Source organism: Pelophylax lessonae (assembly GCF_965119305.1).
Source record: "Pelophylax lessonae genome assembly, chromosome: 6".
In the NCBI taxonomy this organism is placed as follows: Eukaryota; Metazoa; Chordata; class Amphibia; order Anura; family Ranidae; genus Pelophylax; species Pelophylax lessonae.
In genome coordinates this window covers 204,118,456-204,141,034 of record NC_138773.1, presented here as the reverse complement: position 1 = coordinate 204,141,034, position 22,579 = coordinate 204,118,456, and the positions used below count along the sequence as shown (strand labels likewise).

General features: G+C 41.6%; 1 protein-coding gene and 1 pseudogene across 2 annotated transcripts in view; both read right to left on the bottom strand.

Annotated features, from left to right (window-relative positions):
* The window catches only part of LOC309558932 (uncharacterized protein), a 754,545-nt gene that overhangs the window by 178,968 nt on the left and 552,998 nt on the right, over positions 1 to 22,579 (bottom strand). The window lies entirely within an intron of this gene.
* LOC309557714 (carboxypeptidase O-like) overlaps positions 1 to 22,579 on the bottom strand; it is a 116,373-nt pseudogene that overhangs the window by 38,620 nt on the left and 55,174 nt on the right. The window contains exons 7-9 of the transcript in view: positions 15,634 to 15,735; positions 15,096 to 15,200; positions 9,289 to 9,399 (exon numbers count right to left, since the gene is read on the bottom strand). The product of the transcript in view is annotated as a carboxypeptidase O-like (transcript). The remainder of the gene's footprint in view (positions 1 to 9,288; positions 9,400 to 15,095; positions 15,201 to 15,633; positions 15,736 to 22,579) is intronic.

Sequence of the window (22,579 nt, the reverse complement as noted above, 5' to 3'; positions counted from 1 at the left end):
TCCCACAATCTGTTCTTCTCTGTTACTGAGTAAGACGCGGCCCTGGTCCCATGTATCGCCTGATATCTGGCCATATAGGCGTGGACCAGGGCACAGCACTGATTGTGGGTGAAACGGGGAAGCCGGGGTAATGTGGACAAGCTGACTCTGGTGGACGGACCCGCTCCAGGACTACTGTCAGAAGAGCCAGCTTGTCCACTTGGTGTGTTAACACCTCCCCCGGCTTCCTCCTCCGGGATGGGGATGGTGGACTCCCTCATGGATACAGCTGGAGCCTCCCTCACACCAGAGCCAGACGATCTGCCCACCCTGCCCCCCCTGCCCCCCCTGCCCCCCCTGGCCCCCCTGGCCCCCCTGGCCCCCCTGGCCCTTCTCATCCTTCCAGTGGGTGGGGCCATGGGAGCACGAGGTGGGCAGAGAATCTGGCTGTCCAGCAGCAGCAAAGAGCCCCAAACTCCTAAATCTGAAATGACAAAAGAGAAAACAGAAAAAACAGGATTTGCAGATTGCTCTTCATATACAGTATAATTAGTGAACAGTTACAGAACACACTTACCTAATGGCACAAACAGACTTGGTCGTGGTGGTGGTGGTAGTAGTGGGCAAAGAGCAGAAGAGGCTGCAAAGAAAAGGAAAAAAAAAAAACACATAAGAAAACGCATATGGGTACAAATCACACGAGGCCCTCCAAACACTTACCTAATGGCACAAACACGGTGGTGGTGGTGGTGGTGGCAAAAAAAGCAGAAGAGGTTGCAAAGAAATGTACAAAAAAAACACATAAGAAAACGCATAGGGGTACAAATCACACGAGGCCCTCCAAACACTTACCTAATGGCACAAACACAGTGGTGGTGGTGGTGGTGGTGGTGGTGGTGGCAAAGAGCAGAAGAGGCTGCAAAGAAATGTAAAAAAAAAACACATAAGAAAACTCATAGGGGTACAAATCACACGAGGCCCTCCAAACACTTACCTAATGGCACAAACACAGTGGTGGTGGTGGTGGTGGTGGTGGTGGCAAAGAGCAGAAGAGGCTGCAAAGAAATGTACAAAAAATACACATAAGAAAACTCATAGGGGTACAAATCACACGAGGCCCTCCAAACACTTACCTAATGGCACAAACACAGTGGTGGTGGTGGTGGTGGTGGTGGTGGCAAAGAGCAGAAGAGGCTGCAAAGAAATGTAAAAAAAAAAACACATAAGAAAACTCATAGGGGTACAAATCACACGAGGCCCTCCAAACACTTACCTAATGGCACAAACACAGTGGTGGTGGTGGTGGTGGTGGTGGCAAAGAGCAGAAGAGGCTGCAAAGAAATGTACAAAAAATACACATAAGAAAACGCATAGGGGTACAAATCACACGAGGCCCTCCAAACACTTACCTAATGGCACAAACACAGTGGTGGTGGTGGTGGTGGTGGTGGTGGTGGTGGTGGTGGTGGTGGCAAAGAGCAGAAGAGGCTGCAAAGAAATGTAAAAAAAAAACACATAAGAAAACTCATAGGGGTACAAATCACACAAGGCCCTCCAAACACTTACCTAATGGCACAAACACAGTGGTGGTGGTGGTGGTGGTGGTGGTGGTGGTGGTGGTGGCAAAGAGCAGAAGAGGCTGCAAAGAAATGTACAAAAAATACACATAAGAAAACGCATAGGGGTACAAATCACACGAGGCCCTCCAAACACTTACCTAATGGCACAAACACAGTGGTGGTGGTGGTGGTGGTGGTGGTGCTGGCAAAGAGCAGAAGAGGCTGCAAAGAAATGTAAAAAAAAAACACATAAGAAAACTCATAGGGGTACAAATCACACGAGGCCCTCCAAACACTTACCTAATGGCACAAACACAGTGGTGGTGGTGGTGGTGGTGGTGGTGGTGGTGTTAAAGAGCAGAAGAGGCTGCAAAGAAATGTAAAAAAAAAACACATAAGAAAACGCATAGGGGTACAAATCACACGAGGCCCTCCAAACACTTACCTAATGTCACAAACACAGTGGTGGTGGTGGTGGTGGTGTAATCCTTTATAGGCAAAAGGAGGCTGCAAACATTAAACATACATGAGAAATCGCATGACCTACATACGTGCACATAATAAATTACAGTTATCAGGAAAGCAAAAATGGTGTCTTTGGAAGCTGGGAAGGTAAGGGGGCAGGTTTAGATGCCAAATCTAGACTGCACACCTTTAACAAACATGAGAAAACACATGTCCAAACCACATGCACATGGGGCCAACTGCCAATGATTAAAAGACACTTGAGGGGTTCCCAAGCTATTGTGGGTTGGAGGGGATTCACCATAGACAACTTAAGCACACCCAAGATAAGTACAAATTGTCTCCTTCCTTTTTTTTGGGAGAGAGAGATACAATTGTCTTACCTCCAGATAATGTAGGTTGTGGGTCACAGGGTCTTGCTAGCACATAAGAAACATCGATCTATAACATCCAGCAGCCATATTGGCCATGTGCTCCTTTTATAGCTGGCTCACAGGTGTGATAATTAGCGGCCGTTTCTATATATATCTGCGCATTCGCGAATTTGCGCGTTCAAAATGGAGGACGATATCCCAGACGCATTAGATGGTGCAATGCTGGCATTTATTGGTGCCTTGTTTGAGGAGGCCCTGGCACAGGAGGCAGCAGAAGGTGGGGAAGCTGCAGCAGCAGCAGCAGCAGCACCTCCAGCAGCAGCACCTCCAGTCCGTGTGCCCTTACCTCGCCAGCCACGCATTTTTGCTCCAAGGATCTATTTGGACAAGCTGCGGGATTCTGATGTCAGGAGGAAGTTCCGGCTCGAGCGAGGAACTATTCTACACCTCTACCAGCTCATAGCAGAGAAAATTGACCCGGACACACAGCGCGGCCATGCGGTGCCCGGCATGGCCAGATTGCTGGCCACTTTGTATATTTTAGGGCGTGGCAGCTTCCAAGCCACTTCGGGAAGTATCATGGGCATTAGCCAGCCCACAGTTTCAAGGGTGTTCATGTTGGTCATTAATGCCATAGTGGATATAGTGCCCAATTTTATCCACTGGCCACAGAATGAAAATGAGTGGAATGAAGTCAAGTTGGGTTTCTACCGGCGGGCACACATGCCGCAAATCCTAGGGGCAATCGATGGCACCCACATAGCCATTAGGCCCCCAAGGAGCCACGAAAGTGAATACCGGAACCGCAAGCAGTACCACTCTGTGAACGTCCAATTAGTGTGTGACGCCAAACAGCGCATCATGAGTGTCAACACTGGTCACCCAGGGTCGTGCCATGATTCCAGTATGTTAAGAACAAGTACTCTGTACGAGGTGTTTGAAAGTGGACAAATGCCCGAAGGGTGGCTTATTGGTAAAGTATTTTGTCTTAACAACATAAACTGTAAGATTACATAGACATAGGAATAAGCTACATCGGTGTACACCCTGATTTAAGCAAAGCCTACCTAAAATGGATGTGTTATTAGTTGTCAGGCTGTTCACACACAACCAGATCAGCAGCTTAGCAGCTCACAAAAGAAAGATTTGCAAAGTTGTCTTTGAGTCCAATGAAGGTGGTTAACCAATGTGTAAATGGTGTCCTCTAGCCACCCAAAGAAAACCTACAAATGATTCCAATGGTATTGCCATATCCCCAAAGTACTTTGCATAAGTGAGTCAATATTGGTTTCCTCACTCTAGTTGCAGATATATTCCAGAAGTAAGACCTAGGCTAATGTAATAGGAACAAAATAGGGGCCAAGTTGTAACTTGCAAGAGAAACCCACCACTTTGTGTGTCCTTTTTCCCATTTGTATTAGTGATTTAGGCAGTTAGACAGAGTTGAGATGTTTCATATGATTTTTTGCAAACAGACGAGCAGGTTGTTTAGTAAAATGCCTAATTGTCTCCCATTTTGAGGAGTCATCTAAAGTCACATGATAGGAAGAACTAATGTATATTTTTCTTATTTTTCAGGGGATGCTGGTTACCCGCAGCTGACGTGGCTGATGGCTCCAATCAGGTACCCCCAGGGCCCAGCAGAGAGGAATTACAACAGGGCCTTGCGGAGAAGCCGGAGTATCATTGAGTTGACCATAGGTCTTCTCAAGTCCCGGTTTCTCTGCTTGGCCCGGCCTGGGGGTGAACTCCTGTACTCTCCTACAAAGGCTTCCAAGATCATCCTGGCGTGCTGCGTGTTGCACAACATGTGCGTTGCCCGGGATGATTCTTGGGAGCTGACGGAGGAGAGGGAGCCAGAGGTCCGTCAGCCGGCGGCCCCCAGGCGGCGGAGCACCGCTGCCGGTATGGCCACCCGGAATACCCTGGTTGCTAGCCACTTTACATGTAAGTACTGTAACCGGTCAAGATAGGGCATGTGTATTAATTAGCTAGTTAGCAGAGGTGCCACTCACAGGGAGACAGAGGGTGATTATCATCTGCCAATGACACTTGCCATTGTAGATAAAGTGTAGTCAACATTGGTAAAATTGTGTTACTTGAGCAAAAACATGCACCTCTAACCATAAACATGTTGGTATTGTGAATAGTGTAAAGGGCTGAGAAGAGCTGGCAGGTGTTTATTTGTGTCTATGCCACCTGTGTAGTTATTGATAACATGAACGGCTGCTTGGTATCTTATGGTGTTGTAATTTTCCAGAACATCAACATCTTGGAATCATGGCACGTACCATGGGAAGCCTGTGGTGATGGGCTGTCTGGCGTCACAGGTGTGTATTCAAATGTTTACATTAATGATTTCTGGTTTGTGTAAGTTGGCATAAAATGTGTTATTTCACTCGTGATGTCGAAATTAAATGAAGTTCAGAATGAAGCAAACAGGCATTAAGATGTGATTTTCATAATGAAATGTCTTATCCTTTGTTTTATTTTTCCAGGAGTGGTACTGCTTGCGGGTGTAGGTGGTAGAAACCCACCTTGATGGACTCCACTCATTTTCTTTTGTGGTCAGTGGATATTTGGTAAGGCACATGGCCAATGACCAACATGAACACCCTGGAACTTCGAAAGTGGCTTGGAAGCTGCCCAGCAACCTTGCCATGCCTGTCCCCTATGAGCTGGTAGAGGTGCAGAATGGATTCTGAACTCTGCCGGAAGTTGTGGAAGACATCAGAATCCCGTAGCCATGGAGCAAAGATCGTGGTCTGGCGCTGTAAAGGCACACGGACTGGAGAGTGACAATATTCTTTTGCTGCATCCCTCCTTCTGCTGTCATTCTCAAATAAATAAATACATTAGAATTGAACATGTGTTTTTTTGTTTTGTGTGGGTGCCTACAGACAAAAGGGCCATCCACACTGTAAGATTTAGAGAAGACTTTATCCTTCCGATTGACATTTTCTATGTAGTGCAAGGGCCTGCCTGATTGCATCCAAATTGAAAGTGTTGAGGTTTGAGCTTCTATTATATGGTTTGGTTAAGTCTACAGGAAAAAGTCTAGACAAATTGTTAGTGTATGGCCCATTAAGCTGCCAAGGCCGGAGTTTTGCACTTTGCATGCTGCTTGTACTGGTGATGTGAGGGGTTGTAATGTAGAGTAGGGATGTGACAGTGTTGTGTTGAGGTGTGAGGCAAATGTAGTGTTGGACTATGAGGGCCTGTGTTGTTGAAATATGGAGAGAGTCCAATATCAGACACCTATGTTTATTGGTCAAGAAATTGTAAGAACCATGGTAAATATGTAAAGAATTGCATCTCGATAAAACTAGGACCACACTCATAAAATCAAAATTGTGTTGTTTCCATTGATGTGCTTGAAATTTGGGTAGGACACCCCCCTCCCCCCCCAAATTCAAGATAGTTTAAAAAAACTGTTTAAAAAAATGAGAGTGAAAAGAGATCCCAAGTGTAGTGATGTGATTTGAACCCATGACGTTGTGAACTGCAGTAAAGTTGCAAAGCACTTAGCTATTGTGCAGAATAAAGCTGTATGGTGGAAAAAATGGAGTGTGTTAAGGCTAAAAAGCACATATAGCTAAAGAACTAAACATTGTATGGAATGTGGGAAGAAGACCATGGTAAAATTGTGAGGTTTCATCTTGCCCTGAAGTAGGGTAGGGGTTTGGTCACTTGCCTTTGGTACTTTCCTTCATAAGATCGATTCGACACACAGACAAGATCAAAAAAACACTTAAAATGGTGTAAGCTTGCAAGCGCTTCTGAGTGTAACATTATTTAGCAATATATATGATGTAATCCGTTACATTTTAGCAATATAAACAAAAAAAGAAAATAAAAAAAGTAGGTGGAGATGGTAAGCCTCGAACCTACAGCAGAGGGAGATGAATTACAGACATGTGATGTGTGCACTAATCCACTAGCCCACATCGCTATGTGAAACTGCTATAAGCACGAAGACATAAGTTTGCGAATTGGCGAAGCCGCGATCGTAAGTGAATCCCGCTGACGGCGGAATTCATTATTGCTGTTTTACTCGCCAATTCGCCGCAGCGCCAGTTAATTGATTTGAACGCGGCGAAACTGAAACACGTCATAGAGGTTTGAAGCTGCAGTTTCTTTAAATCCGGCCCCCCATGTCAGATAAATGTGATATGTAAATAGAATCTATGTACAGATATATTGGTATATAAACTATTTTTGATTTTTTTTTACATTTATTACAGAAGTAACCTTTTTCATCAATCAGAGAAAGTGGTGTGAATCGTGTAGAGGAATAAGGCTCCTGCTGTCTATTTTATCATCAATCTATTATTATGTAGGTGTAAATTTTAATGTTGTGGATGCCTATTTTACAGGATTACTTATGTGAGGGAGGCATTCTAATGACAGTACCTTTTTTTTTTTTGAAAAATGACTTTCATTTAAAAAAATGTATATAAATTTGGTTTTTATGCTTGGGTACCGCAAAAGCCTGTTAACTTTGTTCTTTCATGTATTTTATATAACCTGAGCATGCAGCATTGGTAATTTTGTACCCATGCTTCCATTAGGACCATATCTTATCTACAGTTTAATTTATGCTAAGTAATACTGTATAAGAGAGCCGCAGTTTTCATAGCTGCAGTGGGCAAGGAGAAAAGAGATGGCTATTGCATACATCCTGGCATGAATGAAACTGAGAATATTAAAGAAGGAAAGGTAGCAATCCGGGAGGTGGCATACACCTCATGAGAGTTAACTTATTCACACAGCACTCTTTAGCCTGTTTGCCTAGATTTCTGCTATAAATGCTGTTTTATTTTTCCAAACAAGTTTATTAAGGTATATAAAAGTTACAAGGTTCAAAAATATTGTGTTTACAACAAAAAGATAAATTACATGGATTACATTTGAAAGTAGGGCATTATATGTCTACTTTTCATGCTAGATTTGGGAAGACAATTAGAGTTGGAGGTTTTGAGTGTAGTGAGAAGATTGGTTTGTGGGTAAGTATACTATCAAGTTATACTTGACTGATGGTTTGTCTGATATTTTGAGGTAATATTATGTGCTTTGTTAAAAAGGCGTAGGATGGATTTTGTGTTGTATATCGTGCGTATGGGGGTAGTTGCGACCAGCACAAGTACTCAAGGAATCTTGACCTTATAGGGTGAGGGAGAGTTGGGTGGGGGGGGGGGGGAGGATGAGAGGGGTAATGAGTCTTAGGATATAGCGTTGTAAAAAAAGAAAAGTAAGCGTAAGTGTTGAGACGGGTTTGTTCGAATGTAAGTTTTCGGGGTAGTCTTAAAATTGTTCATGTAAGTTTTGGGTAAGGTGGAGGGAAGATTTTAGTAATTTAGGTTTGGGAGGTGAGCAGGTATTCATTGGATGACAGGAAATGGGTCCAGCAAGACCATGTATTATTGAATTTATTTGGAGGGTCTGAGGAGATGGATATAAGTTCTTCCATTTCAGCTATTTTGTTGATTCGATATACCATTCTCGCAAGGATGGGGGCTTTGGCGTGCCCCAGAGTTTGGGTATGCACACTTTGGCTGCATTGATCAGCATCATAGCTAGTGATTTAAAATAGGGAGGGTTTTTCAATGTATAGTGATGGAGAAGAAGTTGTGCAGGTGAGTATTCCAGGGTGTATGTGGTTATTTTTTGGGTAAGTTCATGTACTTTTCTCCAAAATAATTGTATAATTTGACAGTTCTACCAGATGTGTAAAAGGTCAGCGAGGGGGTGTTGGCATCTCCAGCATTTATCGGAGATAGAGGGGCTGTACTTGTGTAGAATGTGAGGGGTACAGTACTAACGAAATAAGATTTTGTAGTTGTTTTCTTGTATGGAAACGTGTATAGAGCCTTTGTGTATATGTCTGTAGATTTTTTTTCCCAGCTGTTACTTGTTAATTGAATATGGAGGTCTTGGGCTCAATCTTTGCAGGCTTTCCCTTCGTCAGTTTTGGTGGTTTACCATAACATGTTGTGTATTGTGCAAATGAGGTGACGCTGGGGTGTTTTTGAAAGACAGAATTTTTCAAATGGGGTTGGGGTATTGGTCATGTCGGATGATGGTCATGTAGTGTTTGCGTTGCTGGAATTCTAAGAAGTTTAGATGTGGTTCTGTCCATTGTGCATTTAATTCTTCTTGAGTTTTTAGTTTGCCGTTTTGAAGAAGTTGGTCAATTCTTAGGCCAGAGGATGGTTGCTTAGAGGAAAGTGGATGTCGGGACATGCCTGGGGGAAAGTTTGAGTTTGATAATATCGGTGTGAGTAGGCAGGGGTGGGATGATAATTTAAGTTTGGGAAGGATTTCTATAGAGCAGGCAAGCATGGGGCCTATTGTGGGGTGTTCTTGTAAATCTTTGGGAATGTGTTTGCAATGGATCCAAGGTGTGGAACTTACGGGGAAGGTGGAGAAAGAGTTTTCTAAGGAAATCCAATCTTTAAGATGGTAGTAAATGTGCCATTCTACTACTTCTTGCAAGTGGCAGGCCCAGAAATAATGCTGAATGTCCGGTAGACCGATTCCCCCTTTGCTTTTAGGTTTGATGAGTTGTGAGTATTGAATTCTGGGGTGCTTATGATTCCATAGGAAGGATCTAAAGATTTTGGTTGTGGATTGAAAAAAGGCTTTAGGTAATTTGATGGGAATGGATTGGAGGACATAAAGGATGCGTGGTAGGATATTCATTTTGAGTATTGCTGCTCTTCCAAACCAAGAAAACAGTGATTTATTCAATTTTTAAGACCTTCTGAGATGTTGTTGAGAAGGGGTTTAAAGTTTATGGAGAAGAGGTTTAAGAGGTTTTAGGTATTTGAAATAAATGATGTTTTTTTACTTACTCGGGACCACTTGAATTTACAATACGTTTTTTTTCTTGTATTATTTCATCAGCTTACCTTTTCCCATGAATAAATATATCCATCAATATTAAACACAGGTACAATGTAGAAATCAACTTCTTTCAGGACTCTGGCAAGAATAGCATCAGATTTGTGAGTTGAAACAAGCTGTAAAATGGAATATAGCATAAATGAAAATTAAATATTTAACAGCTTTAAATCATACGCTGCTTTAAAGTAATAACATTATCATATTTTGTTTGTTGCCATTATGTAATGCATCTGCTAGTGTGGATGTTACTGTAAACGTGATCCTTGAATAGTATAAAAACAATCAGTCAAATAATACCTTTTAATTTTTGACCACCACAATTTGCAACAGGAATGTGAGTAATAGTTGTTTGCATCATCCCTAATTTATGGTTTCTGCAGGTTCTCATCAATGTTAAATAAAACTGTTTTAAAGATCGGTACATACTAAGGTAAGTCCACACCTATGCATTTTTTAGTGCATATGGCGGTTTGCAGAAATGCACTACAGTCCATTTAACATGGTTTCCTATGGGACACATTCACATCTACGCAAAAAAAGTTTTGTATTTTTATGCATTTTTACATGTGTTTATTTTTCTCCTTAACATACTGTGAATAGCCAGCTGTTAAGGAGTGGGCTGCTGCTGTGTTCTTAACAACTGATGAGCCAAAAAAAAAAAAAAAATGCTGGCAAAGAAAAAAAATAAGAAAACAAAAACAGCATAGAGCGGACCCTGAACTGAGCAGGCACCCAGGAAGAAGAGGGGAAGGGGGTGTGAAATTCCAGCTCACTTTGTCGTGCTGAACTGAGCCGGAAATGGGAGCGGGTACCTGTCAAACCAGGTACTGGCTCCCTGCTCCCCCTCAAAAGGTACCAAATGTGGCAGCGGATGGGGGGAGGAGGCAGACAAGCAAAGCTACCCCTTTTGGGTGGAGCTCCACTTTAAAGTCCACTTGGCATTAAGGCCTCATGCACACTGGACGTTTTAACATGGTTGCTAGGGGCATCTGGAGTTATTTTTTATGCCTTTAAATGCCCCTGGATGTTAGCCTATATGTCCATGTACACATAGTGTTTAGAGGAGTTTAGAAGCAGGGGCGTTTAGTGGCAGGAAAAACCCCCAATACAAGTGCATCCATGATCAGAGGTGTTTTGGCTGAAATTTCTATTCTTCCAAATTAAATTAATTGAATCCCAACCGCTTGATGCGACTAAGCGTGCCTAACATGAACTAACTCCGAAAGCGATTGATGTGCCTAAACGCATTAAGCATTTGTACAAGTATCAAAGGTTTTTCCTACTAAAACGCTGCTGCCAGGTAGAAATGTGGGCATGAGGTGTTAAAGTTTGGTAAATTTATCTTTGGGTTGATTTAGTAAAGGGGTTAGAAAGGAGTTGTGTGAATATTCACAAAATATTTTATCACAGGTCTTTTTTTAATTCATACAATCTTTGTTTTACACATGAATATGTATTGCAAGACAAAGAATTCCCAGAGCACTATTAGTTAGCTAAAAAAAAACAGCATAGCCATAAAATTCTCCTCTCAGGTAGACTGGCTGTTTTTGAAACCTTGTATTTAGCCATCTGGTAGCCTGAAGGTCCACCTGGTGGTTAAAAGAGAGCACAATTTTTAATAATCACAGTAATAGTGAACAATTTTTCTGTGCTCTCACCCCCTTTCTTAACTAAGTTGCCAACATCTCAATTTATGTGTGATGCAAGCATGCTAAAAGGAGCTTTCAGGCATAGCCAGCAAAGCTGAAAGAATGGGAAGCTTTTCATGTGAGTCTCCTTTTCCATATATTTTTTTTTTTATAATTAAAATTGCTTAAAGATAAAGGGTTGTGGGCACCATTTTGAAAACACACAAGGACACTTGGTTTGGACTTTGCACATATAAAAAGAGGAAAAAGGAATATATAGTATATGAAGATGAGGATTTGATTACCATGATGGACACTTAAAGCTCTGATTGTGGCTCGTTCTTTATTGACTTGACTGTTTATTTGTTATGTTTATTTTTTTCCATATGCTTTATATATTCTGCACAATATATATATATATACTGTATATATACAGTATCTCACAAAAGTGAGTACACCCTTCACATTTTTGGAAATAATTTATTATATCTTTTCATGTGACAACACTGAAGAAATTACACTTTGCTACAATGTAAAGTGGTGATTGCACAGCTTGTATACCAGTGTAAGTTTGCTGTCCCCTCAAAATAATTCAGCACACAGCCATTAATATCTAAACCGCTGGTAACAAAAGTGAGTACACCCCTAAGTGAAAATGTCCAAATTGGGCCCAATTAGCCCTTTTCCCTCCCCGGTGTCATGTGACTCGTTAGTGTTACAAGGTCTCAGGTGTGAATGGGGAGCAGGTGTGTTAAATTTGGTGTTATCACTCTCTCTCTCTCATACTCGTCACTGGATTTTCAACATGACACCTCATGGCAAAGAACTCTCTAAAGATCTGAAAAAAGAAGTGTTGCTCTATATAAAGATGGCCTAGACTAGAGGTTGTCTTTGGGAAATAGATGTATGAGTGCTGCCAGTATTGCTGCAGCTGTTGAAGGGGTGGTGGTTCAGCCTTTTCAGTGCTCAGACCATACGCTGCACACTGCATCAAATTGGTCTGCATGGCTGTCGTCCCAGAAGAAAGCCTCTTTGAGAGATGATGCACAAGAAAGCCCGCAAACAATTTTCTGAAGACAAGCAGACTAAGAACATAGATTACTGGAAACGTCCTCTGGTCTGATGAGACCAAGATAAACTTATTTTGTTCAGATGGTGTCAAGCGTGAGTGGTGACAACCAGGTAAGGAAGGAGTACGAAGACAAGTGTGTCTTGCCTGCAGTCAAGCATGGTGGTGGGAGTGTCATGGTCTGGGGCTGCATGAGTGATGCCGGTACTGGGGAGCTACAGTTCATAAATGCCAACATGTACCGTGACATACTGATCAGAGCATGATCCCCTCCTTTCAGAGACTGGGCTGCAGGGCAGTATTCCAACATAACGACCCCAAACACACCTCCAAGACGACCACTGCCTTGCTGAAGAAGCTGAGGGTAAAGGTAATGGACTGGCCAAGCTCGTCTCCAGACCTAAATCCTATTGACTATCTGTGGGGCATCCTCAAACAGAAGGTGGAGGAGTGCAGTACATCAGTGGCAACCTGTGAAGCTCTAGTGAACTTCACACCCAAGAGGGTTAAGGCAGTGCTGGAAAATAATGGTGGTAACACAAAGTATTGACACTTTGGGCCCAATTTGGACATTTTCTCTTAGGGGTGTACTCACTTATGTTGCCAGCGGTTTAGACAATAATGGCTGTGGGTTGGATTATTTTGAGGGGACAGCAAATGTACACTGTTATACAAGCTGTACACTCACTACATTGTAGCAAAGTGTAATTTCTTCAGTGGTGTCACATGAAAAGATGTATTAAAATATTTACAAAAATGCGAGGTGTCTACTCACTTTTGTGAGATACTGTATATCAGTATATACTGTATACATATATTGGCACCAATTACAGCCTCAAATATTTTTGACTATGATGCTACAAGCTTAGCACACCTATTTTTGGGCAGTTTCTCCCATTCTTCTTTGCAGAACTTCTCAAGCTGCATCAGGTTGGATGGGGAGAATCAGTGAACAGCCATTTTCAGATATCTCCAGAGATGTTTAACCACTTAAACCCCAAAAGGATTTGCCCCCTTTCTGACCACGCCCTATTTTGCTATTCAGTACTGCGTTACTTTAACGAACAATTGCACAGTTGTGCAACGCTGTACCCAAATAAAATTGATGTTCTTTTTTTCCCCACAAATAGAGCTTTCTTTTGGTGGTATTTGATCACCTGTGCGATTTTTAATTTATGCGCTTTAAACAAAAAAAGAGCGACATCTGTGGCTCCATGGTGGTAGTGCAGCAATCAGTGGTGCTCAGCGGTGCCCGAGATGTCCAGGGAGACTAGGGAGAGAGCCGGCTCTGTTGTGACATGAAAAAGGAGTGCGCATGCCCGGCCAGGGTACTCGCGCATGGTCCAAAATACGTTGTGAAGCCCAGCTGCCCTTCTTCCGCTCCTGACATCAGACACTGCCAGCCTCCGCCCCGCGGTCTCCACATCCCGCCTTTCCGCCCAGAAGACAACAGAGCTGGCTCTATCCCTAGTCTCCCTGAACATCTCTAGCACCGCTGATTGCTGCACTATCACCACGGAGCCACAGACGTCCCAGATACAAGCATCTTTTTAAACCTCAATGTGAGTTACTACATTTTAATTGTCTTATTAAACCTTCATGGCACTCAGAAGCGCTCTCCCTTCTTCTTTTATCCCATATTATGCAGAGTTGACTTCACTCCTCCGGAAAGCCTGCCCTGAGTGCCACCCATCTGCCCCTGGAACCATCTTGAACCCCCTTGCTGGACTCTCAGATAGTCCCTTTATGCCCCCCATCCCCAGGGACATGCACATTGACTTTTAATCTCCCCCTGTGCTCTGCATTTCCCCGGTCCCTTCTCCCTGTTGGTGTGTATTGTGTCCTATACACACATACACACACATATTATCTGTTGCTGTAGTAATATTGTCTGCATAACCTCTGAGCGCCAACACCCCCACATGTTGTCCTCCAGACATAAGGCTTGCCATTCGGGCCAAAGAGTTCAATCCTTGTTTCATCAGACCAGAGAATTTTGTTTATCATGGTCTGAGAGTCCTTCAGGTGCCTTTTGACAAACTCCAGATGGGCTGTCATGTGCCTTTTACTGAGGAGTGGCTTTTGTCTGGCCACTCTACCATACAGGCCTAAATTGAGGGGTGCTGCAGAGATGGTTGTTCTTCTGGAAGGTTCTCTTCTCTCCACAGAGAAATGCTGGAGCTCTGTCCGAGTGACCATTGGGTTCTTGGTCACCTCCCTGACTAAGGCCCTTCTACCCTGATCACTCAGTTTGGCCAGGCGTCCAGCTCTAGGAAGAGTCCTGGTGGTTCCAGACTTCTTCCATTTACAGATGATGGAGGCCACTGTGCTCATTGGGACCTTCAATGCTGCAGAAATGTTTCTGTACCCTTCCCCAGATCTGTGCCTCGATACAATCCTGTCTCAGGAGTTTACAGACAATTCCTTGGACTTTATGGCTTGGTTTGTGCTCTGACATGCACTGTTAACTGTGGGACCTTATATAGACAGGTGTGTGTCTTTCCAAATCATGTCCAATCAACTGAATTTACCACAGGTGGACTCCAAGCAAGTTGTAGAAACATCCCAAGGATTATCAGTGGAAACAGAATGCACCTGAGCTCAATTTTGAGTGTCATGGCAAAGGCTGTGAATACTTATGTACATGTGAATGTTTTTGTTTTTTATTTTTAATAAAATTGCAAAGATTTTTAATAAACTTATTTCATGTTGTCATTATGGGTTATTGTTTGTAGAATTTTGAGGAAAATAATGAATTTAATCAAATTTGGAATAAGGCTGTAACATAACAAAATGTGGAAAACGTGAAGCACTGTGAGTACCTTACAGATGCACTGTATATATGTATATATATATATATATATATATACATATATATATATATATATATATATATATATATATTTTTTGGGTGGCATGACATGACCATGACATGACATTGACATAATTTTACAAATTTTATTTCTCTCTCTAAGATTATTTATTTAGAGCAGTAGCAGCCCTCCCTTTCTCCTCTTTTTGTTTCCTTCCTTTTTGAAAACCCCTGGTTATGTATGTTAACAAAATCTCAATAATAACAATTTATTGTAGTTTAAATATTATATTAACGCTTCACCTCTTTTACGAACCACTGACAGAAAGCTACAGAGACCCATTCTCTAGCATGAAATCCACAATCAATGAACATGATTTTTTTCTTCTTTTCAGATGGCCATCCAACCTGTTAAAAAAAAAAAAAAAACAATGCTTAATACATGCGTGCAAACACACACAAACTACTTTTATGAAGGTGGAGTAATCACATTGTTTGACATCAGATTGGCATTCTGCATGTCACATTCAAGAAACAAGAACTTTAAAGCAGACCTTCATTAATTTTTTCATCTTTCCATCTATTAAATCTTCTGCCCTTGTTGTTTTAACTTCAGCTGCCCAAAGTTAAAATGGCTGCAGCAAGGCTTAGTGGAGGGAGATTTATGCAACATATTTGGCAAGTACAGAATCACAGTACATATAAAATAATATACAGTGGTTGGAGGAAAGCTTCAGAATGACAAATAGGTTTTTATTACAAATTATGTGAGCAGACTGCAGTTCCTCTTTAACTAGATTGCTTATTAGAACATTAATTACATACATATGTATTTACTTACCCTAAAATAGTATATTGGTCGTTTTTCATAGGTTTCTCCTAAATACAGTTTAGTCACCAAGTCATGGTGGTTCTCTTTAATCTGTTCCATCCAGTCATAGATCTGTAATAAAAGTATACTAGCATTATAATTTGTACAACTATAGTTTAGCTAAAGTTAACTTGTGTGTTGCAGCAACGTGGACTTTCATGCATGGCCTTTTCTTGGTGTGAGGTGTTTTGCAGTGCCATTCAATGTGCTTTCCGCCCCAATCCGTTGTACATTACTAAGCGTATTGCATGCCATCTCATGCTGTAACGCTTGATAATGCATATGCATTACCACACTGCAATAACGTTTTGGTACGTGCAAATGGGCCATACATGTTGGACAATTTTATTACAGATGAAAGTTATTTTAAAAAGGCCCCACCTCCCTAACTTGTTGGTCGGCCCTTGCTAACCTTTCAGTGGTGTCTAAGAGCTTGTGACACCACTGATGGAGGATCTCTGTGCAGCAGTCCTCCACTCGACCCTGACAACTGCCTGTCCACTCTGTACACCAAACCAGCCCTGTATGCTGTTTGCAAGATACCATAATGTAAGTGATTATTGAATAAATTATTCCTCTCTTTTTACTCATCCTTACCTGACACCCTCCTTCTGCTGTTTTTTTGGTTTCTGAGGGAATCTCACTCCCTGCTGAGGAGCTGCCACTGATTGTGGTTGTCTTCCCTACCCACCCTTAAATTCGTCCATTTGGCGATCCCTTCTGCATGATCTTCCAGCTCTGCATGGACTGTATGGACTATTTCTACCAATTAATTTTGTATCCACTATTTTTGACAATTATTCCTATTTCCTCCTATCTGCTGTCAGTGAATGCAGACTCACTTACTAGTTACTAGTTTGCGTATTGTTTTTAAGGATTTAAAAGCAGACTGGGGGTTACAAAATGTGCTGTTCAAGCTTTTTTGAAGAAGCACAAAGAAACAGGCAATGTTGAGGACCGTAGACACAGTGGTCACAGCCAAGGAAACTTAATGCAACAGATGGAAGAAACATCATGCTTACTTCTGTTAACCGCTTGCCGACCGCCGCATGAACATATACTGCGGCGGTCAGCCCCTCACAGGCAGAGTGACGTATCGGTACGTCACTAGCCTGGGAGGGATGTCCGCCGGTCACTCTGCGATCGTCGGGGGAGAGGGAGAAAAGCAGGCAGCTTGTGTAAACAAGCTGCCTGTCAGTTCTCCCTGTGTAGAGACACTGATCATACGGTTCTACTATGTAGAACCGTTGATCAGTGTAACTACACCTCAAGCCACAGCCAATCACAGTAGAAAGCATGCCCCTAGGGACACACACAGCCCCTCCCTCTCAAATAAAGTTAACCCCTTCACTGCCAGTGTATTTTTACAGTAACAGTGCATATATATAGCACTGATTACTGTAGAAATGTCACTGGTACCCCCAAAAGTGTCAAAAATGTCAGTCAAGGGTCCGATCTGTCCGCCGCAATGTCGCAGTACCGCAAAAAAAATCGCAGATCGCCGCCATTACGCGTTAAAAAAAAAAAAACAAAAATTACAAAAATCTTTCCCTTTGTTAGTAAACGCGATAACTTTTGCGCAAACCAATCAAAATATGCGAAGGGCTGAGGAGTGATACATTAATGAGTGTCTGCAGGCAACAGTGAAGTATGGTGGAGGTTCCGTGCAAATTAAGAGCTGCATTTCTACAAACGGAGTTGGAGATTTGATCAGGATTAGGGATGATCGAATGGTTCGGGTCGACCATCGGTTCGACCCAAACATTGACATTGAATTCGGCAACCAGAACCGATTAAAATGCAATGGGACAGGAAATGGGCTTTAAAAGCCCGTGATTGGACCAGAACCATCAGTAAAAGCCAATTGAGGGGGCAGGAGAATGCTAGGAATGTGATTGGAGTGACTAGGGGGTCCAGAGGCCAATCATTAGTGAATACGCCCCCCAGTATATAAGATAGCCCCGCCAAATTCCTAGCATTGTAATACAGGGACGTGGAAGAGAGTGGAAGCAGTTCTGTTACTTCTGCTTCAAAGTGTCATTTAGCAATTATTAGTGTGAGGAAAGGGATATCTAGTGTAGTTAGGGTACTAGTTTCCACTATAGTTAGATTTAATAATCTAGTTTCTGTAGGGAAAGTGTTAAGTGTAAGGGGACCGTAGTGTAGTGTAGAGTTAACTGACTCTGACTGCTATGGCAGGGTGACAAAACCCTTCCATTTCAGGGTGACCGCTATAGAGAAAAGATCGTTTGTATTAGAACACTTATAGAACCGGGATATGGCTTCGCCCCTGTCACTCTGCTTTTTGCTGCAGGCGTTTATAGGGCTTTTTTGAGGACATGTTTGGAGTCAGGCATGACATCTGAACTTCTGTGTAGGGGTATATATACACACACACATGTATGTATATATACACATACACATATATAGGTGTGAAAGTAGCAGAACCCTATGCTTGCGCTAATAAAACAATTAACAGGCATATGGCTCTGCTCCTATCACACCTATATATGTGTATGTGTATAAATACATATAAGTGTGTGTGTATATATATACCCCTATACAAAATTTCAGATGTTTTGCCTGCCTCCAAAGACCCCAAAAAATGCCCAAAAAAAAAACACCTGCTGCAAAAACACACCTGGGCGTTTTTGTAGCTGGTGTTTTTTGAGCATTTTTTGGGCATCTATGGAGGCAGGCATAACATCAGAACTTCTGTGTAGGGGTATATATACACACACACACATGTATGGGTGTGAAAGTAGCAGAACCCTATGCTTGCGCTAATTAAATAATTAACAGGCATATGGCTCCGCTCCTATCACACCTATATATGTGTATGTGTATAAATACATATAAGTGTGTGTGTATATATATACCCCTATACAGAATTTCAGATGTTTTGCCTGCCTCCAAAGACCCCCAAAAAATGCCCAAAAAAACGCCTGCTGCAAAAACACACCTGGGCGTTTTTGTAGCTGCCGTTTTTTTGGGCATTTTTTGGGCATCTTTGGAGGCAGGCATAACATCAGAACTTCTGTATAAGGGTATATATACACACACACTTATATGTATTTATACACATACACACATATAGGTGTTATAGCAGAGAAGCCATATGGGTGTTAATTATTTCATTAGCGCAAGCATAGTGTTCTGCTACTTTCACACCTATATATGTGTATGTGTATATATACATACATGTGTGTGTGTATATATACCCCTACACAGAAGTTCTGATGTTATGCCTGCCTCCAAAGACGCCCAAAAAATGCCCAAAAAAACGCTTGCTACAAAACCGGCAAGGTGTGAAAATAGCGGAGCCATATTCCTGTTCTATATTAATTCTAATACAAACTAATTTTTTTTTCTGGTTCTGGACATGCTACAGAGCTGAAACTTCACAGGTACACTTTTTAGACCCCCCAGACACTAAATCCAAAGAAATCTCATTTTTTTTCAATACTTTTTTCAATAATTGGCTCTCTATCAAAAATCACAATTTTTAAGAACTTTTTTTGTGTGATTAATAGTCCCTGGGGCATGACCCAGAACCCTAGGCACTTTTTTGGGGAATTTATTGGGTTTTAGGGCTTCAAAATGGTGTCTTTTGATTACCGAAGTTTGGGTCCCATTGATTTCAATGGGGTTCTGAAATCCGGGCCGAACTTTCGGGAGGTTCGCGTGTTCTAGTCGAACCGAACTTTTCAAAAGTTCGATCATCCCTAATCAGGATCAGTGGTGTCTGTAATGCTGATAAATACAGGCAGATATTTACCCATCATGCCATACCATCAGGGAGGCGTGTGATTGGCCCTAAATTTATTCTGCAGCAGCAAAATGAACCCTGCTGCATGAGAAAAATGCAGCTCTCTGCAAGGTCATACAGAAAACCTTGTTTTTTGTGTACCCAATTCACACTTCCACATAACTGCATAGCTGAGAGGCACAGGAATTATATAAATGTCCCTGTGATATTCCTGTATAGGTAAGAATAAAAAAGGGGGGAACAGTTCTTTGCATTGTAAAAATGCAAGGCACCATCCTACAAAGCTTGCCCAGCACGATCACTACCAGCAAAGAAAAATGGAACATGTTTCTCTGTGGACAGTGTTAACCCAGCCATAATGTTTGTGGATGCAAGGCCAGTGATGGCACCACCTAGACAACAGTGTAAGAGAGGGCCAGCAGTCTAAATTATGTAATAAATATATTTTACTGCATCAAAAAGCAAAATAAAAAAACAAAACAAAAACATTACATTTTGAGGGTACACAGGACCTCTTTCTGAATGCAAAACTATTGCACTTGCAAGATTGCCTTATATATAACCTATGACCAATCAGAATAGTGTGATCCCATCCCCCCACCCCAGTGAGAGGACTAAAAATCACCACACAACCTGTAATCAGTATGTTCTTAATTTCTTATATAGATATAAAAAAGTGTCAGATAAGAAACACTAATTTCTTTGTCCAAAGTTGCCCCAAAGCGCCTGTTGTCATCACACTGTACCACATGATCTGCTCCTATTTGTGTGCAGCAACCTAGCAATCCAATCCTTCTGCCAGGCATGGGAAATGTAAACAGGACAAGTAGCAGATGAGCAGATGATCAGAACGACTCACAAAAAGGGCACATAACTAGAAAAACAAATATTATTTCCTGACAAAGAATGAACACATTTACTGGAAAAGTGCGTCATTAAGAAAAATAAAGATAAAAGTAGACATTAAATAAAAATCAGAAATAAAAAAAAAAAAGGAAAAAAAGGCAGTGAATAAGAAAAAAGGAAGTAAAATAAATTGGTAAAAAATAGGGGAGGAGGGCGAAGGAAGGAACAAAAAGGGAGAAGGGGACAAGGCCAAGAAAAGGGAAGAAATAAAAAGGTGATGAAAAAAGACAAAAAGGGAGAGAGGGGAAATGAGTTGAAAGTGGAAAAAAAACAAGGAAGGAGGAGGAAGCAAGTAAGGGAGAAACAGAGGAGTGGGATGGAATATGGAAAAGGAGAAATGAAAGCGAGCAAGAGAAGTAGATAAATTAAGAAGAAAACAACAAAGAAAAAAATAGCAGATAAAAAATAATAAATACAAATAAAATAACCTCCAAAAAATAAAAGAAAAAAGCGATAGCATGATAAAAAAAACCTCCTGCCACAGGTGGAAGGAGCCGCTATTCAGGATATTTTTTCGTTTATGTATCAGCTGGGAGAGCTGATGGTATGCTTGTGTATCACATTGTTATGTGAGTATTTTTATCCCTGTGTTGAGTTTTAATAAATTATTTAAAGCAGAGAGCCCTATGGTTTCCCCTTATTATTTTTTAGCCATACATGAATGATTGAGATTCCTAGAGGAGTCCAGTTTGGTCTAGGAACGACTTGTGGAGGAGAATCCTTGTGGTATCCAGAGAGACATATGATTGGGATTCTGTAGTGGGGTCACTGCTTGGAGGTGAGAAGACATTCCAGCTAGAGGTGGTGGTCACTGAAGTCACTGGATTATATAAATTTGTTAGAACACTATTGAGAATTGCACGACGGTGGAATTTTCATACATATAAATTGGGACTTATATTGGTTGCGCTACACTGGATATGTTTTATTGATGTACTTATTTAACACCACAGTAACAGCATGTATTTTTGTTTTAGTACTATCTTATTTTGGTTTATTCCTTTCTATACTTTATTTTCTGTTGGTTTTATTTGCTCGTTTCCATAATTTTGCTATTGTTTTTTCTCTTTGTATTTATTAATGTTATCATTTATTTATTCTTCCTGGTTCCTAATTTATTCACCTACTTTTCTTGCTCTTTTGTTTTGTTCATTCTTTTCTTTATCCTACTCCCCTTTCTTTTCTCCTTTCTTCTCCCCTACCACCAATTTCTTCTTTGGCCCTCTCCCCACTTCCTATTTCTTTATTTGCCACTTTTTTTTACCATTATCCCTCTCACCCCTCCCACACCTTAAACTTTTTACTTTTTAATCTCCTTTTTATTCATTCCCTTTTATGTTCCCTGTTTTTTGCTCCCCTTCTTCTTTTTCACTCCCATATTTATTTATTTTTTTTTTAAATTTAATTTATATTTTCATGTTCCCCCTTCTTTTAATCTTTATTATTTTCTTTTTTTTTCTTCACGATGTGTTCCCCTAGTAATTTCCCTTTTCTTTTATAGTATACATGTTTTTGTTAGTTGTTATTTATAAAGTAAATCATTCTTTAGCTACAAAAAATCATCCTTTTCCTAGTCCCCTTCCCCAAAAATGTAAAGCCAGCAGCTGAAAATACAGTAGCTGTTGACTTTAAATAAATGGACACTTACCTGGCCAGGGGTCTAGTGCTGTCTTCACCTGGGCCTGTTCTTCCTTGGTCTTTGGCTCCCAGGCACTGCCATACTAACTGTGGGAAGCTGGCTGTGACTCCTTCACAGCCGTCTCCCCACTGTGCAGGCATGAGCCGCACTGCACCCTGTGAATGGTCCCACAGACTTCTGGGGCCTGTGATGTGTCCCAAGAGGCTGTGGGAAGAAGAGGTGGAGAGGGGGGCATACTTATGCTTGGATTCCCTAAGCAATTCACTCAGAAGTGGGAGTTGGTACCTGTCAAAACCAGGTATCCACCCCCCCCCCCCAAAAAAAAAGAAGTGCTTAAAGGTTAAAGAGAGGGGTTAAGGAGGCAGAAAAGTGGACCTCCCCTTTAGAGGGGACGTTCAGCTTTAAATATGGATCAATAGGGTTGATTTACTGACACTAAAGAGAGGGCAAAATCTGGTGCAGCTCTGCATAGAAACCAATCAGCTTCCAGTTTTTTATGTCAACGCTTAATTGAACAAGCTGAAGTTAAAAGCTGATTGGCTACCATGCACAGCTGCATCAGATTTTGCACTCTCCAGGTTTAGTAGATCAACCCCAATGTG